The sequence below is a fragment of the Palaemon carinicauda genome, chromosome 5, assembly GCF_036898095.1.
Source record: "Palaemon carinicauda isolate YSFRI2023 chromosome 5, ASM3689809v2, whole genome shotgun sequence".
Taxonomy (NCBI): domain Eukaryota; kingdom Metazoa; phylum Arthropoda; class Malacostraca; order Decapoda; family Palaemonidae; genus Palaemon; species Palaemon carinicauda.
The window spans coordinates 169,628,501-169,652,614 of NC_090729.1; the positions used below are offsets into that span (position 1 = coordinate 169,628,501).

The following is a 24,114-nucleotide window of genomic DNA, read 5'->3' on the forward strand; positions in this document are numbered from 1 at the left end:
TACACCCACATCAACAGGAACTGATTTTACTGTTAGGCTATAACAATGGGTGAAGGATATTTCAAATGAAGTTTACTTCAACAGAAAAAAATGTTAGTAGAGGGGAGATATTGTAGTCTGTTTTAGATTAAGTCAGCTCTTGAGTATGATAATCCTTAACAAACCAGTGAGAATTGTAAAAGCAACATTTACCGTTTATTTACCCTATGAAGGATGCAATGTATGTAACAGATTCGATCAGCTGCTGATAAATCATCTTTGTGTTGAGAGTAATGTCTAGTATAAAGAGAGAATGAAGGGGACCAATGTTCAGGGGGCCTTTTGCGCAATAGCTGTAGGAGGAGGAGGAGGTGATGATGATGATGAATGTTTAGGAAAATTAGCTGTCTTGCTGACATGATCCATGACCTGAGGGGACATGTGAGATTTTGGTGTAGGAGCACATGCGAGCTGGTGTGTAGTTATAACTTAGAGTAGTGAATTTGCAGTGAGATTGTGTGGTATTAGCTGGTTGTAGTGTAGGGAAAGGGAAAGCACAATACTAAAGCCATTAACACAACTGGGTTAGGATAACCCGACTTATGTCGAGTTTATGAGTCCTACATCGATATTTGGATAGGTCACATGATTAACAAACGTGCACCGCAGAGCTGAGAATTTAAGAGCTATAGTTTATTGTGCAGAGAGAGAGAGAGAGAGAGAGAGATGGTTGCTTGGTCTAGATTGACCAGGGATATCTCACCAGAAGGGGGCTCTTAGACTCTAAGTCATAGACCCCAAGGACACACAGAATGTACTGAGGTAGCTGCTCAGCACAAAGAGCATAGCTGCCAATGTCAATTTCTCTTATAAAAGTGCAGACCTTTTCACCCCTACGGCCAACCAGTTTGCTCACAGCATAACTAAGCACAGGACTTGGAAGGGAGGTGCAGCCCAGAGAGCGTAACTGCCCCCCCCCCCAAAAAAAAAAGAGAAGCAGTTGCGGCAGTTATAAGATATAACAACTCATCTCTGCTCAAATAGGGGGTGAGAGAGGGGGACTAAGGAGGGACAGGAAAAGTCTGAACATGAAGGAGAATTTTTAATAGAGTGTAGACTCTGTACACAAGATGGAGGATGATAGGTAATAGAGTGTAGACTCTGTACACAAGATGGAGGATGATAGGTAATAGAGTGTAGACTCTGTACACAAGATGGAGGATGATAGGTAATAGAGTGTTGACTCTGTACACAAGATGAAGGATGATAGGTAATAGAGTGTAGACTTTGTACACAAGGTGGAGGATAATAGGAATAATTTCTTCAAGGGGCAGAGAGCCGAGTTTTTTGGTCAAGAGTGGGTTTGGGGGAATGTTTTGAAAAGGTTTGGGGGAGAAAGAATAAGGGAAGGTGTAGGTAAGGTAGTGGTAGCTGGAACATGGACGATTGCTGGAACAGGTGCGGTGGTGGGGCGATGAACTGGCCTGCGACGTGGGACTCTGCAGCTTGGGTGGGAGTGACAGTGTTGCTGCTGCTGCAGAAGTGGGTAGCTGAGTCGGTACTGCTGCTGCTGATGTATTTGTTGGTGAGAGGGATGACACTTTTTCTATCCTCATCAGATGCTCTTGGCACCTCCAGTTCCAGACATGATGAGGAAGGGCACACTTGGATCACTTGAGAAAGGTCTCTCTCCCTCCTTTATGTACTTCAATACATCTCTGTGTGGGATGTCCCTTGCTGTAGATACCACATACTGTTGCACTCCTGCACTCCTCCTTGGGGTGTCCGAATCACTGGCAATTATAGCACCTAATGGGTTCGGGATTGAAGTCCTCTATGGGGAAGGTTCCTCATATCCTGAGGTCTAGGGCAGTTAGGATATTGCCTGTGAAAGTTGCGGTGACTATTTAAGGGTAGATCGTTTTTGCTCTCAGCAAAAATGATGTTACTGCAATCGGTGATGTACTAGAGTGTCATCCTGGTAGTGTAATTGCAGATCACAGCTTTGCTTGGCTTCTTCTCCAGATCAAGGAACATCAGGGAGGCCTCCCTCTGTGGAAGGCTGATGGTTGCCTGGTCCTATGGGGTTGATGATAAGGTCACAATTGAGGTTTGCACTGGCTGTGATCTGTAACGTAGGGTGTGCAGGTGCGATGCCAGTAACCGTTGCATACAATGGCACCTTGCCAGTGGAGGGCAGCTTGAACTTGGAAAGCTGCCCTGGATCTTGCGAGGTGATAGGTGGCTGTGGTACAGGTACAGGTGAGGCAGACAGCATGGCAGTTGCTTCTGCAAGAAGCTGGGTTAGTTAGACCATGCAGTTGCAATCGGAATGGGTGAAGGGTTGTCGATGGGAGGGCTCTGGTCCATTGCTGCTGAGTCCCCCCCCCTCCCCCCAGGTTCTGCCGTGGCTAGAGGTGGACTTAGGGATTGGTGGAGTAGCAGAGGCCTGGGCAGGATGTGTGACAGGTGGTTTCCCAGATTTTCCTTCCTTCTTGGCAGCAGGGGGTCCCACTGGTGCAGGCTAGGAGGTAGCAACAGGAATAGGGGCCAGAAGGGGGGGAGGGAGGGGGGAGGAACAGGAGGGGTAACTGATTTAGTGCATTTGAGGGCAAGGTTATCAAGGGTCTTCAACAGCTTCTCCAGAGTGCCTGGAGAATGGAACAGCAGTTGAAGTTCTACATGAGCGTTGTACTGTGGTAGGGCTGTTTTATACAGAGGAGGCTCTCTGTTTCTTCAGTATAGAAGGTCATGGTGGATATTGCATTGATCACATCTACACCATATCTTGTGGCTAGTTGGTTCCATGGGGAAGAGATCCTCAATGCCCATTTCTTGGGCAAGAGCCCAAGATGCGACGAATTCTCTCTGTGGAGGTAGTATGTTTGGCACTGCTTGCATGGTCTTCGGTTTGGGTGACACAGGTCCGGTCAGTGTTGGTGCTACTTGTCATAACAGAACCAACAAGTGAAGGTTCTACTATAAGTGTTCATCTGTAAGTCAACAGATAACAGCAGCTAGCAGAAGCTTGGACACCGAGCCTGATTCTTGACTAGCTGAAAAAAGCAGCTAGCCAAGTCTAAGGACGGCAGTCAGTGAAGGCCATAATCTTGCTGGGAGCTTCCTCTGGGAGGTGTTGGCGGCTCGGGAGCTGAGAGCATTACCTTACCTTACCTTATTCTATGTTTGGGTTTCCCCCAGGTCCCTCAGTGTGAGGCACCTCGCATATCCACCGGAGAGTTGCTTATGCATCTTACGGTGTATTTTGCATCTTCCAGTCTTGGATTGTCTGGGATGCATCTTTGGTGTTTATCGAGCTTATTCTTAAACACATCTATGCTCACTCTTGATGTTCCTTAGATGAGCTGGCAGCGGATTAAATAGTCGCTGCATTATCGATGCTGGTGCGTAGTGGATTAATGTCCTGTGTGCCTTCCTTAGTTTTCCTGGTATAGTTTTGGGCACTATTGATCTACCTCGGCTTGCTCTTTCTGATATTTTTAGCTCCATGATGTTTTCAGTAATTCCTTCTATTTGTTTCCATGCTTGTATTATGATGAAGCATTCTCTTCTCCTTTCTAGACTGTACAATTTTAAAAATTGCAGTCTTTCCCAGTAGTCAAGGTCCTTAACTTCTTCTATTCTAGCAATAAAGGACCTTTGTACACTCTCTATTTGTGCAATATCCTTTTGGTAGTGTGGGTACCCTATCACATTGCAGTACGAGAGAGAGAGAGAGAGAGAGAGAGAGAGAGAGAGAGAGAGAGAGAGAGAGAGAGAGAGAGAGAGAGAGAGAGATGCTAGCCAGTTTGGTTCTTAAGTCTTTATGATTGCAGTTATTTTTTTTAGCCAGACTTCATACTTCAGCTGCCATACATATCTAAATGTGTAACATTTTCAGTTACTCGGATATTGCTTTTTCCGCTGGTTGGATTTGAAATAATTTTATTGGATTAATTACCAGTTTTCTCACTACTCTGTGTCATAACTAGCATTTTGTTGCATGTATTTTTCTGTAGGAGACATTTCTTCTGTGGTTAAAGTTTCTAATTATGTAACTATGCTTCTACAGTAGCCTTTCATTCACCATGATTAATATAATGCATCTTCTTGCCAGAATTAGTTTATCTCAATGTTTTGAAAAGTTTAAGAGGCCTGCGTTGACCTGAAATCTTTCTGACCAACAGACAACGTATCTAGGTATTTTGTTTTAGACCATCACCGGTGCTGTAAGGTATGAGACTTATCTCCTCTATATAATAAAGAACAAATGTCTGATTTTATATATATATATATATATATATATATATATATATATATATATATATATATATATATATATATATATATATATGCACACACACACACACACACACGCATATATAATTATATTTCCTTCGTGTCATGCTCAGGTGGGAAAGCAAGTAGTCATACCCTGGAAAGAGGTGGTACCCAAGAGGTGCACTCGGAAACCACTCTCTCCCATAATTTGCCTAACCAGCAGGTTATAGTTAGGAAGGGGATAGGGGTAGGGAGGGTTGAATCTGTCATTGTGTGTGCATTTCTATCTAAATATTTTGACATCGTTTTTTGTGGCTCGGGTACACTAGTTTAAATATTTTGTACTATTAATGTTTTCAATCATTTTATTTTACATAAATGGAAATTTTTAAAATTAATGTCTAAAAAAATCAATATGTATTTAGAATTATGTATGAAATGGTGCTACATTTACATGAAATATCTTACTTTTGACTAGAACTCCTCAGTCAAGTATATGTCTAGCTGCTTTCTGGATCAGAAGAGTTAGCTTTGCGCAGTGGCAGTATCGTAACCAATGAGGGCTAACCGAGGTGCGATTATTGCTAGTTGAAAACTTTTCCCAATACCCCGCCTAGTTGACGTGAAAAACCGACAACGACGGCAATTTCTATCGGCCCTTACCTGGGCCAAAAACCTCTCATGCCTATAATGGAATCAATTGAAGTATAACCTGCAATATTTACTTGGGAGATTTTGGAATTCTTGATTACAGAACTAGTGTTGTATTATGAGAAATACAGAAATTAACTAAAAGTCTGGATATAACACCTTGACTTATAGTAAACTTATTTTTGTAACTTCCCTTATTCTTTCCCACTTTAAGTGGTTGGTTGCCTTCTATTAAAGGCATTGTCTCCCACCAAACTTCCTTTCTCCATATCATCCTTCACCTTATCTCACCATCAAATTCTCTGTATCCATCTCAATGTTCCCCCCCCCCCCCCCTTCCAATAGGTTCCTCCCAAGCCCTCTTCACTCAACCCACCATCCATCCTCATATCATCTCTCTAATCTTCACTATGCCTGAAACCTCTACTATACCTGTCATTCTTATTTCACCATTTTCCAATCTATCAAGCCGCAATATTTCCATAATTCACCTCGGCATTCTCATCGCTGTTCTTGTCTTAGAGTCCACGTTTCCGATCCATACATTAACACTGGTCTTATTACTGTGCTATATATATATATATATATATATATATATATATATATATATATATATATATATATATATATATATATATATATATATATATATATATATATATATATATATATATATATATATATATATATATATATTTACTTTTAGCTTGAGTGACATTTTCTTATCACATACCACTCCTGCTACCTCATATTTCCTTCATGCTGCTTTTATCCTATTCTCAACTTCTGTTTCACATACTCCCTCTTGACTTTTATTAAATCCCGGGTATCTAAATTGTTCCATCCTCATTTACTATCAAGCCACCCCTCCAAAGTGTTTTGTCACCATACAACCCTTCTTTGTAAGTCTACTTCAAGTCCAACATCTTTTCGTTTCTGATCTCTTCACTTGATACTTCCATGACCACCACAAATAAAAAGGGGTTCAATGCTGACCCCTGGTATAATCCAACAAAAACTTCTTAGGATTCTGTTTCCCCAACAGCTGATATTACTTTTCTCCTCGTACTTTTGTACATCATCTCTACCATTCTAACTAACTTCTCTGGGACTTTCCTCTTCCCCAAGCACCAAAACATTACTTCTCTTTGTATTCTATCATAAGCCTTCTCTAGATTTACAAAAGCATTGACGAGCTTCTGGTTTCTGTCTAGCCTCTTTTCCTGTAGCTGCTTTACTATAAAGATGGCATCCACAGTCCCTCTCTTTCTCATGAATCCATACTGCTGTTTCCTAATCTTTACAATTGTTCTCAATCTCACCTGGTGCATTCGAAAGCTTTCAAATCATGCTTTGTTAATTTAATTTTCCAGTAGTTACTACAATCCACGACATCACCTTTCTTCTTATAGATAACGTTAGTCTTTTCTCCCAGTCTTTAAGTATTATTTCGTATTCCCATATTTCTCTTAATAAATCCAGCATCCATTGTTTCCATTCTGTAGCCAGTATCATGACCTTTTCAATTTGGAACTCTGATGGACCTGGTGATTTACTATTTTTAATTTTACAATGCCCACTTCACTTCACTTTAGTCCATTTCTCCATCACTGGCCCCTTTACCCTTTGTGATTCTCTAAGCTTGTTTCCCTCATTTTCAGTATTCAATAGCTGTTAAAAATATTTCATCCTTCAATGCCTTCATCCCTATACAATATATTTCCATCTCTATCCTTGATAACTCCCAGTTGCCCCAAATCCTGTTTGCATTTTCCTCAAGTTTGAAATATTATAGATATCCTTTTCTCCTTCCCTTGTTCCTAGCCTTTCATTTAATTGCTCAACCTTTCTTCCAATAGCTATAACTACTTTCCTCCTAGAATATTTTCCTCTTCTCTCTTACCCTTCCTTTGCACCCTGTGCATGCATTATTTTCCAATCCTTAAATGCCATCGGTATTCTTTAAGCCTAGAACCCCATCATTGTTTTTGATGGATGATAACCACATCGCTGGGAGAATTTCACCCTTTTTTTAAAATAGAAAAATGCTTAATTTCAAAACAGGTTTATTACCAAATAAAAATTGAAAGAGGTACTCTTAAACTTTAGAATGATGATACATAAACTTAATTTGTACTTTACGTTAACCCTGTACGCAGAGTGGAAATCTCCCTAACTCGCCAGGATAATTTTACTTTATTTCATATATTTATTTTTTTTTGTTTGAGAATAAAAAAAACATGCTTAACTTCAAAACAGGTTTATTACAAAATAGATATTGAAAGAGTAACTCTTAAACTTTAGAATGATGATATGTAAACCTAATTTGTACTTTAGTTTAACCCTGTATGCAGGGTAGAAATCTCTCTAAATCACAAACTTCCCCCCTCTGGAAAATTCTAGGCAGAGAACAGGACAGCTCACCCACACGTCACATTGTCTTGGTAGGAACTGATTGTATGAGGAAGGAGTGCGGCCTCCTTTGTCTCCTAGTGAGTGGGTCACATATCACCCACATGCACAGAAGAAAATTGCCCTGCGATGGGGTTCTAGGGTTAAACTGACACTTGTATCTCTCTCCCACCACCATTTTTTTTTATTTCAACACACCATATCTGCTGGTTCTTACCTCTAATTCTTCTGTTTCCCATGCACATATTTTTTTCATACACTTAGATATTTTCCAAATTTGTTAACCTGTCCACTCTCTAAGGTCCCAAACCATAATTCTAGATCTCCTGTTTATCTTCTTGGATTTTCTTCCTCTCATTTTAAAATCCATCTCTACCAGTCTATGTTAACAAAAGCCTATTCTAAAATCACTTTACAGTTCATCACATTGTTTTTGTCACCTCCTGTAACCTGGATGTAATCTATTTGGTTTTCCACTCCCTCCCCCTTTCATAAGTTATCAGGTGTCCTTGCAGTCATCAACCATAGTTACAGGCGTTGGCCCCCCAGATGCTGAAACCTTGATGAGGATGGGGGGCTTAGGGATTAGCAGCTGGGCTTTAATGAACAGTGGGAACTGCTTCCCACTGGACCTCGGTTCCCAGCTGTCGATCCAACTAAATCAGTCAGCACTTTCTCTTTTACTTTTGGTTATTTCTCTTTCTCCCATCTCTTCCTTTTGGGCTCGATATTGTTGACAACTTTGGCATGTTCGATTATACTTTGGCTGCTGCTTTGGATTTGGCACAGTGTGGGATGGACGGCATTCCATCTCAACCTTTACCAATTTAGACGCCATCTCCCTCTGGCAGACCCCATTGGGTGCAGACCAAGTCTGTTAAGAGTTGGGCTCCAGTGATCCGGTTTTAAGTCACCCATATTTGCGGGTAATGGGTGATGCCAGGCATTGGAGTCGATGGTGGGAGGGGCTAACTACCCCCACTGACCAGTGTACGCCTACCTAAAGAGAGGCAGCCCCTCTCTAATAGAGGACTGGTCCCCGCTGAAGCCTCTTCTTGTGTTGGGCCACATGGGATAGGAGGACTGACATTCTCCGATAAGAGGTGGATAACCCGGCTTGCTCATACCAAAAAAACCCACCCCTCCATTGACGACCTGGAAAATGCAAACATGGACCTCGATACAGACAGCTCCAACTCGGGCTCTAATATTGTTACATTAGAACCTTATTCACGTCACGTGGATAATAAAACACTAAAGAAGAGGAGGAGAGATAGAGTGAAAAATGATGACTGTACAGAAAGATATAGAAAAGTAGAAGTATTACCTGGTCACTATGCAGTAGTGAATTATGAAAATTTTTTTATCTTAGAATTTGAAAACGGAAGAAATGAGAGTGTAAACGTTTTTAAAGCTAATAGGGAAATAGTTACTTTATGTGGAGGGCAGCCAAAATTCTACCCCAGGGAAATTGAAGTCTCTCGATAGACACTATCCCCATTACAAGGTGAAAGGTTAAAAATACTTACAACATTGAATGGACATAGTGTAAAATGCGTTTCGCACCCTACTTTCAACCAGAGTAGAGGTGTGATATATGCTCCAGAATTGCTAGATATAGAGGAAAAAGAAATTGAGGATGAACTGAAAAATCAAGGCATAGTTAAAGTAGTCAGAATGAGAAAGAGGGTTGGAGAACAACGTATTCCGATTGCTACTTTGATTATAACATTTGATAATGCAGATTACCAAATGTTATAAAAGCTGGTTGGCTATCTTTGAAGGTAAAACCATGTTCCTTCACCATTGCAATGTTATCATTGCCAAATGTATGGCCATTTAAGGCAGAAATGTAAGGAAAAACTGAACAACATGCCAGCTGTTTGTGCCAACTGTGGAAAAAGTAGTCATGGAGTATGCATAGAAAACCCTAATTGCATACATTGTGGGGAAGCACACCCAGCTACATCTAAAAGCTGCATTAAGTTTATTTTTGAAAAAGAAATTCAGGCCATTAGGACCATAGAAAGGGTTACTTTTAAAGAGGCTCGTAAAAGAGCTCTTGTAAAGCATATAAGACCAGGGCAACCTTTTTCAATGGTTCTGTAGAAAAACTTGCCAAACCACACAGACGAAAATTATATCTCTACTTCTAATATGAAGAAACAAATGAAAGTAGTTAAAGGGGTTGAAAGTCCCATCGAAAATCTATGTCCAGAAATTGTAGAAAAATCAAAACAGATACTTAAAGATCTGAAAGTTATTCAAAAGTCAACTGCTAAGATTCTAAACAATAGTACAAACCTCTCTCAGGCCTGTCCTTGCCCGATCTGATGGAGGTTCCACTTGAAACTAATTTACCTGGTGCACCTGTAGTGGGGAAGGTGCAAAAACCTGACAGATCACATTTTAATTGAAAAAGAGAGAGACCTCCATCTCTCTCGCCTCCTACCACAAGAAACATTAAAGTCACGACTTCAAATAAATATGATATCTTGTCTGCTGATGTTACTGATCAACTGGAAGGTAAATTGAACCAATCAGAAATTCAAGTTGAGGTCCACCATCCTCCTCAACAATTAGATCAAAAGGACACAAAGAAAAAGAGGAATACAAAACCCACTATATCAAGATCCTCTCTAGAGATACCAACGGGAAATATTGTTAGATCAAATATTGCCAATGGAAAGACTTCATCTAAGGTGTCTTCCAAAAAATAAATCATAGTTTTTTCCTCCATTCTGCAATGGAATTGCAGGGTTTAAGGGCGAAATATGAAGAACTCAAGCTCCTCATACGTGAGCACCCCCCTATAACTGTATGTCTACAAGAAAGCAAGCTTGATGCTAATACTCCTTGTCCTCGAGAATATGTTATCTATAGGACACCATATGATCAACGAGCAGGGAGCCATGGGGGAAGTCTTATATACGTTCATCGAGATGTTTCCCAAATATCTTTGTCTATCTGTACCCCTCTGCAGGCAGTAGTTGTACATATTGATATAGGGAGAAAATACACAATCTGTTTCTTTACTTGCCTCCAAATGATAACATCTCATATGATAATATAGTAGAAGTGATTAAACAACTCCCACAACCTTTTCTCTGACTAGGAGATCTTAATAGTAGACATCCTTTATGGGGTGATGTTTTGGCAAATGCAAGGGGTAATATTACATCTTCAATTTTGGAGAATGAAGATGTCGTGCTCCTTAATACAGGAGAGCCCACACATTTTCATGTTCAGACAGGTACCTTGTCCTGCATTGACCTAGCAGTTGCAAGCTCTAACTGTCTTCTCGATTTTAATTGGAAAACATTAGATGATTGGCATACTAGTGATCATGCACCAATCATTATAAACACCAACAATGGTCCACCTTTACAGAGATTGCCTCGATGGATTCTTGATAAGGCGGGCTGGGCTAGATTTCGGGAGTTAAGTGAAATTGAAGGAAATGCAGAACAGTTTGAAAGTGTTGATGAGGCCATAGATTTACTTAATGGAACTTCACACAGCAGGAGTCAATTCCATTCCCAAAACAACAGGGATATTCAGACGACGACCAGTCCCCTGGTGGTCATCAGAACTAATTGCCCTGCACAGAGCCACAAGAACGTCTTAATTCGATTGCGCATGCGCCATACTGAGGAGAATTTAGTCATATACAAGAAATGTAGAGCACAGTTCTGTCGTGCCATGAAAGAAGCTAGGCGCCAGTCTTAGATGTCATTTGTTTCCTGCATTAACAGTAGAACACCAACATCATCTGTGTGGAGGAAAGTCAAAAAGATAGCAGGCAAATTCACCCCAAACCCACCACCAGTGTTAAAGGTAAATGCCAGTATATGACCGGAGCAACCAAAGTTAGCAATGCCCTGGCTGACCATTTTTCAAATGTATCAGGCAAGTGTGAAGCAGCTCCTGGTCACCAGTATAGGTGCATTGAAGAAAAGAAAGTTTTAAACTAAGCAACAAGAAAGCAAGAGTCATACAATTCTCCTTTTACTGAAAAAGAATTTGATTCTGCTCTTGCTACGTGTAACGATACAGCCCCTGAACCTGATGGAATTCCATATGCAATGATTAAACACGTACCTTTTAATACAATGTTATTTATTTGAAGCATTTCTAATAGAATATGGCATGATCTTAGTTATCCAAGTGTTTGGGAACTAGCCATTATTTTAGCCTTTTTAAAACCCGGTAAGGACAAGTTTTTAGCAGCAAATTATAGGCCAATTGCATTAACATCTTGTTTGTGCAAAATCATGAAGATGGTCAATGTAAGACTGATGTGGTACCTTGAAAAGAAGGGTATTTTATCACCCATACAATCTGGATTCAGAAAAATGCACTCAACGACTGATGTGCTGATACGACTTGTCCTCCTTTTGTGAAGCGTTTGCCTCCAAACAGCACCATGTGACAGTCTTTTTTTTATCTTGAAAAGGCATATGATACCACATGGAGATACGGTATACTTAAAAGAATCCATGAGTTTGGATTAAGAGGGGAGCTACCACTATTTATTGTCATTTCTTTCACATAGAGTTTTCCAAGTGAGAGTTGGGGAAGCTCTATCATAAGAGTAAATGCCAGGAAGAAGGAGTTCCTAAGGGGAATGTGCTGAGTGTAACCCTTTTTGCACTAGCAATTAATGGGATAACCTCAGCCATTCCCCGGGATGTTCTCGCAACATTATTTGTGGATGATCTGTCCATATCATTTGCTGGAGCTAGAATGGCAATGGTTGAGAGAAAAATCCAACTCTCTATTGATAAAATTATCCATTGGGCCGATATGAATGGATTTAGGTTCTCGACAAGTAAGACTACAATTGTCCATTTTTGTCGTATCCGGGGAGTACATCCAGACCCGGATATATACATCAAAGGTCAACGGATCCCATGTGCAAATGAAGCTAAATTTTTAGGGTTGATATTTGATTGTAAGCTTACATGGGTTTCTCACTTAAAAGCATTAAAAGCTAAATGTCTTGAAGCTATAAATCTTTTAAAAGTATTGTCCCATACACCATTGGGGGCAGACTGCAATACTATTTTAAAATTATACAAGGCCTTGATTTTTTCCAAAATTAGTTATGGATGCGAAATATACTCCTCAGTCACCCCAAGCCGGTTAAAAATATTAGATTCTATACATCATGCTAGTATTAGATTGTCCACAGGAGCCTTTAGAACCTCACCTATCTCCTTATTGATGCTGGGGAGTTGCCTCTAGACCTTTACCGAATGTCCTCTATTATTCGGTATTGGTTTAGATTGTAAAGACTCCCTAATTCTTTAGCCTTTCAGACTGCAAGCCTCGTAAGGCACTCAACATACTTTGAGTTGCACCCAAAATCTCCTCAACCTTTTGGGTTTCAGGTGAAACAATTCTTAAACAATCTGGATATAATTAAAATTAAGGTGGCTTCCATTCAAGGTATCATCAACGCCTCCATGGAAATTACCTGACGTATCTTTTTGTAATTACTTTATTGGCGTTGAGAAGAATATGACTGACTTAGAATCCAGGTCTCTTTTTATGGAACATGTTGCAGAACATAGGGGATCGACTTTTATATATACGCTCACATGATTGACGAACCTGCATCGCAGAGCTGAGAAGGTAAGAGCTATAGTTTATTGTGTAGTCAGAGAGAGAGAGAGAGAGAGAGAGAGAGAGAGAGAGAGAGAGAGAGAGAGAGATGCTAGGTAGTTTAGTTTTGTATCACGGTGGCAGCATGAACGTTACTCTTAGTATGACGTTTTTATGATTACAATGTCTGTTGTGGTTAAAACTTCTAATTATGTAAATATGCTTCAACAGCCTTTCGTTCACCATATTTTAATATAATGTATAGTTTTTGCTGACTTAGTTTGTCTTGAGTGTGTTCAAAGGTTGGAGAGTTTTAGAAGCTGGCGTTTATTTATGAAATCTTTCCGACGAACAGAATGTATTTTGGTACTTTGTTTTAGGCCATGTAAAGTATAAGAAGTGTGGTGGCCCTCTTAATTATTGAAATATATTGTGCTATTGATAATGTCAGCTACTATATTTTTTACAAATAGAAATGTTTAGAATTAATGGATGAGAAAATGAATTTATATTTACAATTATATATGAAATGGTGTTTCATTTACATGAAATCTCTTACGTTTGGCTAGAACTCCTCAGTCAAGAAGATGACTAGTTGCTTTTTGGGCCAAGTGAGTTAGCTTTGCGCAGTGGCAGTATCGTAACCAATGAGGGCTAACCGAGGTGCGATTATTGCTAGTTGAAAACTTTTCCCAATACCCCGCCTAGTTGACGTGAAAAACCGACAACGACGGCAATTTCTATCAGCCCTTACCAGGGCCAAAAATCTCTCATACCTGTTATGGAATCAATTGAAGTATAACCTGCAATATTTACTTGGGAAATTTTGGAATTCTTGATTACAGAATTAGTGTTGTATTTTGAGAAATACAGAAATTAACTAAAAGTCTGGATATAACACCTTGACTAAACTCTATCGGATCCTGTAAGGCGAACAAGGCTGGGTTTGGGCCGGGAGCGGCGATGCCATATTAAATATTACCATCACGTTGTATGGTGTATGGAGGCAGCATAAGTTAAAAAAATGTAAATATAATTAATTAATAATAAATATTCGCGATTATTAAATGCCCTCGTAATTTCTTTACTTTTAATAACAATAAAATTACACGTTTATTCTTAAACGTGGCAGGTAAATTTTACAGTGGTGCCACATCCTTCTCAGGCGTTAAGCTGACCTCAGGGTATGAATATGTCAAACAACGTGTGTCTCCATAAAGACGGCTCAACCAAAACAGTCAGTCATTAAGGAGTCTGTCGCCCTACCAAGAACATGGAAGGAAGTCCTCGTTCCCGCATTAGCCTTCATCCCCAGGTTCGAGAAATAGTTTATAGGATCGTGAAGTACTTTGACAAAGAAAAGGCAAACCATGGACCCGTTATGGATGTTAGAAAAACACTGAAACGCGCCTCGGAAGCAACAATGATACTGGAGAGGACAATCAGCAGGATTTGCAAAGAAGGAAAAGTAACGGGAGAGAGATACGTAAACCAATTTTCGTTGAACAGAAGAAGCAACAACCAAGAACCGTGACAAATTTAGATGATTTTGACAAGAGCGTTTTGCGTAGAACAGTTTTAGACTTTTATGCAAGGAAGGAAGTTCCAACACTTGACTCAATAACAGCTAAATTAAAAGAAAATATTGAGTTTAAAGGTTCCATGGATTTTGTTCACAAAGTTCTTCATGAAATTGGCTTTCGGTACAGCAAGGTTAATGGAAGAAAATTTCTACTGGAGAGAAAAGATGTAGCCTCAGCCAGAACTAAGTTTTTAAGAGAAATGAAAGCATTAAAATCCAGTGGCTATAAATCCTTTGTATACTTGGACGAGACTTGGATTAACCAAAACCATACCGTTGGGAAATGTTGGATGGACATCAATTCAGAAAATGCCACCGGCATTAAACCCCCTACTGGAAAAGGTAGTCGGTTAATCGTTCTTCATGCTGGGACCGAACGCGGGTTTGTTCCATACTGTGAACTTGTTTTCCAGTCTAAAAACGATGGCGATTACCACAAACAAAGGAATCATACTGTATTCAAGGAGTGGTTCATTTCAAAATTGATTCCCAATATACCGCCATCATCGATCATAGTGATGGACAATGCATCCTATCACTCTTTCCAAATTGATAAACCGCCTACGACATCCGATAGGAAAGCTGTAATTAAAGACTGGCTTATCGAGAAAGGAGAAACCCCCGGAGACGATCTCTTGAAGGATGATCTGCTTGCTATGGTAAAACAGCATACGTCAAGATGGCCAGCAAGTACGAAATTGACATTATTGCGAGTAAGCACGGCCACAAAGTGGTAAGACTTCCTCCATATCATTGTCAATATAACCCAATTGAATTAATATGGAGCCAAGTCAAACAGTATGTGGCAAAGAAAAATGATTTTAAAATGTCGGACCTCAAATCTCTTATAAGTGAAGCGTTACAGCAAGTAACACCGGAAAATTAGAAAAATGCAGTTAACCATGCAGAGACTCTTCAAAGGGATGACACTTTAAGAGATTTAGCCATCGACAATTTTGTTGATTCTTTTGTTATAAATCTAGAATCATCTGATGAAGAGGAATTATAATGAATAGTACCCCTTTTTCAATGTAAATATCCATTCATTCTTTTCTTTCTTTTGTGATGTAAATATTCATTCAGTTTTTAATTAATTTGTAATGTAGCCTACATTTTTTTTTCATTATTAATGTAAACTTTAATTTAGCTTCCAAAATAATTTAGTTATACAAATAAAAAAATGTTACATATTTTTAATATAAAAGATGTGCAGAAATAAATCTCTATAATCCTGGCATTCTTGTGTATCGTTATCAGTATAACATTCATGACTCAAAACTATCATCTATTTGTTTTGATAAATCCTTACAAAGACTATGAAACACAAATTGATATTATCATCAGGTATGACACTCAAGCAAAAGTATTTATATTTTGAAGATAAAAACGTGCCAAACCTAAAACAAAATATTCGAAGTAAATTGCAAAGCTAGAACAAAGTCCATAGAAAGAAGGCATGAGAATATAAAAAGAAAGTGTATCGGATACTCTTAATGAAGATAATTGGGCGTCTATACTACGTATAGATAATATATTTAATTGTTGTCGATAATTCTGTGTAACCCATGTATCTTTATGACACTATTTCAGTTTACCTGCCTAAATTTACACAGGATCTCTCTCTCTCTCTCTCTCTCTCTCTCTCTCTCTCTCTCTCTCTCTCTCTCTCTCTCTCACACACACACACACACACACACACACACACATAATATATATATATATATATATATATATATATATATATATATATATATATATATATATATATATATATATATATATATATATATATATATATATAACAAATGGTAGAGCCTCCACGAGATGGAATTTGTGAGTGTAGGTAGATAAATTCACACATACGAGTTGATTGGAGAATGCGGAAACTCAGTAGTATGGGATAATCCCTAGAAAGGTCCAGTATATTGCCCCAGGAGACATTCGAGCGCAGGGATTAAAAGGGGTAAACAGGAGCGGTAGGCCTTTAAACACTCCAGAGAAGGACATTTGGCAACGTAGGAGACAACGCCCGGATTGCCATGAAGGAGCCGATAGACTATAGTAAACTTATTTTTGTAACTTCCCTTATTCTTTCCCACTTTAAGTGGTTGGTTTCCTTCTATCAAAGGCATCTTCTTCCACCAAACTTCTTTTCTCCATATCATCCTTCACCTTATCTTGCCATCAAACTCTCTGATCCCTCTCAATGTCCCCCCCCCCCCCTCGCCAATAGGTTCCTCCCAAGCCCTCTTCACTCAACCCACCATCCATCCTCATATCATCTCTCTAATCTTCACTATGCCTGAAACCTCTACTATACCTGCCATTCTTATTTCACCATTTTCCAATCTATCAAGCCGCAATATTTCCATAATTCACCTCGGCATTCTCATCGCTGTTCTTGTCTTAGAGTCCACGTTTCCGATCCATACATTAACACTGGTCTTATTACTGTGCTATATATATATATATATATATATATATATATATATATATATATATATATATATATATATATATATATATATATATATTGACTTTTAGCTTGAGTGACATTTTCATATCACATACCACTCCTGCTACCTCCTTATATTTCCTCCATGCTGCTTTTATCCTATTCTCAACTTCAGTTTCACATACTCCCTCCTGACTTTTATCTAATCCCGGGTATCTAAATTGCTCCATCCTCTTTTACTATCAACCCACCCCTCACCAAAGTATTTTGTCACTATACAACCCTTCTTTGTAAGTCTTTTTAAGTCCAAGATCTCTTCATTTCTGATCTCTTCACTTAACATATCCATGACCACCACAAATAAAAATGGGTTTAATGCTGACCACTGATGTAATCCAACACTAACTTAGGATTCTGTTTCCCCAACAGCTGATATCACTTTTGTCCTCGTTCATTTGTACATCATCTCTACCATTCTAACTAACTTTTCTGAGACTTTCCTCTTCCCCAAGCACCAAAGCATTACCTCTCTTTGTATTCTATCATAAGCCTTCTCTAGATCTACAGACGCACAGTCGAGCTTCTGGTTTCCCTCTAGCCCCTTTTCCTGTGTTTGCTTTACTATAAAGATGGCAGCCACAGTCCTTCTTCTTTTTCTTCATCTTTGTCTACATCTTTTCCCACTTCTATGTGGGGTCGATGTTTCTGGTCAGCTTTCTCCATCTACCTCTGCCTCACACCTCATCACCAGTTAATCCCTTTGATGAATGTCATCCTTGATACAGTCCACCCACCTTTGCTTTGGTCTCCCTCTCCTTCTCGTTCCCTGTACCTCCATTTCCATCACTCTCCTCCCAATATATTGTTTATCTCTTCTCATGAAATGACCATACCACCTCAGTCTATTTTTTTGGATCTTATCTGATAGTTTTCTAACTCCTGTGGTACCCTTAATTACCCCATTCCTTATCTTAGCTCTTCTTGTCACCCCACACATCCATCTCAACATTCTCATCTCTGCCACATCCATCTTCTTCTCTTGGTGCCAGTCCAAAGCCCAGGTAAATGGGGAGGGTTGGCGACAGGAAAGGCATCCGACTATGAAAAATTAGCCAAAGCAACTATGGTCAGTGAGTATAATCAGAATGAAATTAATCCACAGTCCCTCTCTTCGTGAATCCACCAATTTCACCTGGTGCATTCAAAAACTTTCAAACCATGCTCTGTTAGTTTAATTTTCCTGAAGTTACTAGAATCCACAATATCACCTTCTTATAGATACCGTTAGTCTTTTCTCCCAGTCTTTAGGTATTATTTCCTATTCCCATATTTCTCTTAATAAATCCAGCACCCATTGTTCCCCTTCTGTAGCTAGTATCATGACCTTTTCAATTTGGAACTTTTAATTTTACTCAATGCCCCACTTCACTTCTGTAGTCCATATCTCCATCACTGGCCCCTTTACCCTTTGTGCTTCTCTAAGCTCCTCTCTATCATTTTCAGTATTCAATATCTGTTAAAGATATTACATCTCCTTTCAATGTCTTTATGCCTATACAAAGTATTTCCATCTCAATCCTTGATAACTCCCAGTTGCCCCAAATCCTGGCTACATTTTCCTCAAGTTTGAAATCTTATTGATACCCTTTTCTCCCTCCCTTGTTCCTAGCCTTTCATTCAAGTGCTGAACCTTTCTTCCAATAGCTATACCTACTTTCCTCCTAGAATATTTTCCTCTTCTCTCTACCCTTCCTTTGCACCCTGTGCATGGTTCACTTTACTGTCCTTAAATGCCATTTGTTTTCTTTAACCCTAGAACCCCATCGTTGTTTTTGGCGAACATTAACCACATCGCCGTGAGAATTTTACCCTTTTTTTGAAAATAAAAAAAATGCTTAGTTTTAAAACAGGTTTATTACAAAATAAACATTGAAAGAGTAGCTCTTAAACTTTAGAATGAGGATACATAAACTTAATTTGTACTTTATGTTAACCCTGTATGCAGGGTGGAATTCTCCCCAACTCGCCAGGATAATTTTACCCTTTTTTTGGAAAATTAGAAAAAAAATATGTCATTATACAACCCTTCTTTGTAAGTCTTCTTAAGTCCAAGATCTTTTCATTTCTGATCTCTTCACTTAACATATCCATGACCACCACAAATAAAAATGGGTTTAATGCTGACCCCTGGTGTAATCCAACACTAACTTAGGATTCTGTTTCCCCAACAGCTGATATTACTTTTGTCCTCGTTCTTTTGTACATCATCTCTACCATTCTAACTAACTTCTCTGAGATTTTACTCTTCCCCAAGCACCATAACATTACTTCTCTTTGTATTCTATCATAAGCCTTCTCTAGATCTACAGACGCACAGTCGAGCTTCTGGTTTCCCTCTAACCCCTTTTCCTGTGGCTGCTTTACTATAAAGATGGCATCCACAGTCCTTCTTTTTCTTCTTTGTCTACATCTTTTCCCACTTATATGTGGGGTCAATGTTTCTGGTCAGCTTTCTCCATCTACCTCTGTCCCACACCTCGTCACCGGTTAATCCCTTTGATGGAAGGTCATCCTTGATACAGTCCACCCACCGCTTTGGTCTCCCTCTCCTTCTCGTTCCCTGTACCTCCATTTCCATCACTCTCCTCCCAATATCCCTCTTAATGAGAGAATGCCTTAATGAAGTCATTGAGCTTCAGCACAGCATTTCATTCCCGTGCTGAAACTTGGTGACGAGCAAGAGGGCTCTCAAACTTGGGGAAATTGCTCCCCCAGTTCGAATCTAAATTTCTCTCTTTTACCTTTTTCTTTTTCTCAATATTACTAAGACCTTATCCTAATTTCACAAACTTTCTTTAGTCTTGCTTTCCAAACTCTATGAGAAAAATTTCCCTCATTATATGTGTGTATATATTATGTACATATATTTATTATTTTTTTTTTCTTTTCTCCTATGGCTTGGATATTTTTACATACATTGTAGCCCCGGCGGGGATGTTCATACATCCTTTATTGCTGCCTGCTTTGATGAGTGGGAGGAGGTATCACGGTTGGGAGGTGTTTGCATTTAAAGCTATATGTGAGAGTATTGGATGATTTCAGCCATCCCAAAGATGGTTTGGACCTTTTTGGTGGAACTATTCTCAAGTGTTGGGTCTTCGGAATCCAGGGGATCCAATGCTTGGGGTAGGACTCTCGGCTTTTGGCCGGAAGCCCGTCATTATAGATATGGGGAGGATGATTCCATAATTTCTTGGTCTCAGTCCTAACAGGCGGGTTCAGCTTACACCTGTGCCTCTATATCTGTTTTGATGCTATCCTTCGGGTAGGGTATGGAGTGGGCCATCTGGGAAGTATACTCTCATTGTGCCGATAGTGGAGAGTGCAAATATCCTTTCCGACGTGTGATGGCCTAACATTCTCAAGCAGGTACATCAAACTAACTCTTTTCTCTCTCTTTAGTATAATGGATTCTTTAAGGAACGAACCCCCATCCCCTGGATACGCTGACTCTCCCCCGGCACTGTTGACGACCTCTGCTAATGTGATAAGGGATAGCTCTGTTGATGACCTCGGAACGGGAAAGGACCATTCTACTGATATTTCTAAATCGAGTAATTTAGGTAACACGAGGAAACTTCGAATCCTCCATGTTACACAAATTTCAATAGAAACAAATTATGATGATCTATGTAAAGCACTTGAATGCTATGGATGCATAAAAGAAATAAGGATGAAACTTGAAGCTGAAACTTGGGATTCATGGATATCTTATAGTAGTTATGACGAAGCATTTAGTGCAATAAGTAATTTGAATAATATTAAAATTAATAACTTGAATGTCGCGGCTGCTCTCTGCGATAAGGTACCAAAAGATTAAGATGTGTACAGGCCTGCCGATTGGTTGGAAAAAGACGCAGATTTAGTCATGCCCTCCCAGAGAAATCCAAAACCACCGATGTGGCTTATAGCTGAATCAAGGCGGTTACAGGGAATTATTTTAAAATATGCAAATTGATTCAGAAAAAAGTAGGAACTATTGCACCAGGCGATATATCTCGTTTCGGAAAAAATAGTTTCCTTATCCATGCCAAATCCAGTACACAGTCGGTAATATTGTCCAATATGAAAATAAGTAATGATGACATTAAGTTAGATGTCAAACCCCACCTAAATTTTAGCTACGGAAGGGGCGTAGTTTTTAACAGAGATCTATATGATTTTGTTACAGAGGAGGAGATACTGGCCATGTGTCCATTAAATGTATGGAAAGTTCATAAAGTCCCAGGTACATCAATGATAATCCTTACGTTCCAGGATGCTGATGTACCTTTTCATATTATAATCGAGAATGAAAGGATTAAAGTAAGACCCTTCAAGCAGAAGCCATTGCAATGCTTTAATTGTTTTAAATTTGGCACCCGTCCGAAGTTTGCAAAAATGAGATGTGTGGTATTTACTCCAAATCTTACCATGGAGAGTGTGCACATGGAGCCAGGTGTTTAAATTGCAGCTCGAATCACAAATCCACAGACTAGATCTGCAAGCTATATAAGTTGGAGGAAGCTGCCCTCAACAAATCAAACTTAGAACACATAAGTGTGACCCATGCCAAAAGACTATTAAATAAATCAAATACATATGCTAAGGCATTAAAATCAAACCAACCTAGCACTGCCAATAGCTCAAAAAAAAAAAGTATACTATCTGACAAAATGTCAAATAACGAGGTAACCATATCACCTCCTGAGGCTTTACCACGGTGTATTAACACTAAGTCATTGCCCATTGCTGTACAGCCTTCAGCCGCCATTACAAAAAGTAATACAAACCTCTCTCAGGCCATGTCCTTGCCTGATCTGATGGAGGTTCCACTTAAGACTAACTTACCTGATGCACCTGTTGTGGGAAAGGTGCAAAAACCTCGAATCCCACCATCTATTAATCGCAAAAGAGAGAGACCTCCATCTCTCTCTCCACCCTCCATTAGAAACGTTAAGGTTATGACATTAAATAAATTTGATGTTTTGTCTGTTGATGTTTCTAATGAACCAGAAGGTGGACTGAATAAATCAGAAATTCAAGTTGAGGTCCACCATCCACCTCAACAAATAGATAAAAAGAATACAAAGAAAAACACAAATGTAAAACCCAACATAACAAGATCACCTCTGAAGAAACCTACTGGTAATAATGTTAAATTAAAAACTGCTAATGGGAAGACCTCATCCAAGATGTCTTCCAGAAATAATCCATAGTTTTCTCCTCCATTTTGCAATGGAACTGTCAGGGTTTGAGGGCGAAATATGAAGAACTTAAGCTCCTAATTCATGAGCATTCCCTCATAATTGTATGTCTACAGGAAAGTATGCTTGATTCTAACACTCCTAGTTCTCGAGAGTATGTTAGCTATAGAACACCATATAATCAACAAGCAGGGAGCCATGGCGGAAGTCTCATGTACATTCGTCGAGATGTTCCCCAAATACCCATGTCTATACGTACAACCCTGCAGGCAGTTGTTGTACAAATTGATATAGGGAGAAAATATACAATATGCTCTCTCTACTTACCTCCAAATGATAATATTTTATATGATGATTTAGCAGAGGTCATTCAACAACTCCCTCAACCTTTTCTCTTACTGGGAGATATGAATGGTAGACATCCTTTATGGGGTGATGTTTTGGCCAACACAAGGGGCAATATTACCTCATCAATTGTGGAGAATGAGGATGTGGGACTCCTTAATACAGGAGAGCCCACACACTTTCATGTTCAGACAGGTACTTTGTCATGCATTGACCTTTCAATTGCAAGCTCTAACTGCCTTCTTGATTTTGATTGGAGGACAGTAGATGATTGGCATACTAGTGATCATACACCAATCATTATAAACACCAACAAGGGTCCGCCTTTGCAAAGATCGCCACATTGGAATCTAGACAAGGCAGACTGGGTTAAATTTTCCGAGCTAAGTGAAATCGAAGGGAGAGCAGAACAGTTTGAAAGTGTTGATGATGCCATAGACCTACTGAATGGAACTCTTCATACAGCAGGAGTCAATTCAATTCCCAAAACAACAGGGTTATTCAAACGACGACCAGTCCCGTGGTGGTCTTCAGAACTAACTGCACTCCACAGAGCCACAAGAAGATCTCTAACACGATTGCGTAGACGCAGAACTAATGAGAATTTAATTATGTACAAGAAATGTAGAGCACAGTTCCGTCGTGCCATGAAAGAAGCAAGGTGCCAGTCATGGATGTCTTTTGTTTCCTCCATTAACAGTAGAACACCACCATCTTCTGTGCGGAGGAAAGTAAAAAAGATAGTTGGCAAATTCACCCCCAACCCACCACCAGTGTTGAAGACGAATGGCCAGTATGTAACTGAAGCAAATGAAGTTAGCAATGCCCTGGCTAATAATTTTTTCAAATGTATACAGCAAGTGTGAAGGAGCCCCTGGTCACCAGTATAGGAGCACTGAAGAAAAGAAAATTTTAAATTTTGCAACAAGAAGGGAAGAGTCGTATAATTCTCCTTTCACTGAAAGAGAATTTGATTCCGCACTTGCTCATTGCAACGATACAGCCCCTGGACCCGATGGAATTCCATATGCAATGATTAAACATGTACATTTTAATACAAAGCTATTTATTTTAAGCATTATTAATAGAATATGGCATGATTATAGTTACCCAAGTGTTTGGGAACTAGCCATTATTTTAGCCTTTTTAAAACCTGGTAAAGACAAGTTTTTAGCAGCAAACTATCGTCCTATTGCATTGACATCTTGTTTATGTAAAATCATGGGGAAGATGGTCAATGCAAGGCTGATATGGTACCTTGAAAAGAAAGGTATTTTATCACCGATTCAATGTGGATTCCGAAAAATGCACTCAACGACTGATGTGTTGATACGACTTGAGTCTTCTATTTGTGAAGCCTTTGCTTCCAAACAGCACCATGTTACAGTATTTTTTGACCTCGAAAAGGCATATGATACCACATGGAGATATGGTATTCTTAAAACCATTCATGAATTGGGATTGAGAGGAGCGCTGCCACTATTTATTCAGGCATTTCTTTCACGTAGAGTTTTTCAAGTGAGAGTTGGGGAAACTCTATCAGAGAGTAAGTGCCA

The 24,114-nt window shown here is 39.4% G+C and overlaps 1 protein-coding gene and 2 non-coding genes across 4 annotated transcripts in view; all 3 read left to right on the plus strand.

The window, feature by feature from the left end:
• LOC137641610 (prostaglandin reductase 1-like) overlaps positions 1–24,114 on the plus strand; it is a 581,256-nt gene that overhangs the window by 86,856 nt on the left and 470,286 nt on the right. The window lies entirely within an intron of this gene.
• LOC137641721 (U4 spliceosomal RNA) lies at positions 4,788–4,928 on the plus strand. The gene has a single exon (XR_011044584.1). It is a non-coding gene; the product is annotated as a U4 spliceosomal RNA (small nuclear RNA).
• On the plus strand, positions 13,549–13,689 carry LOC137641712 (U4 spliceosomal RNA). Its single transcript, XR_011044576.1, has one exon. It is a non-coding gene; the product is annotated as a U4 spliceosomal RNA (small nuclear RNA).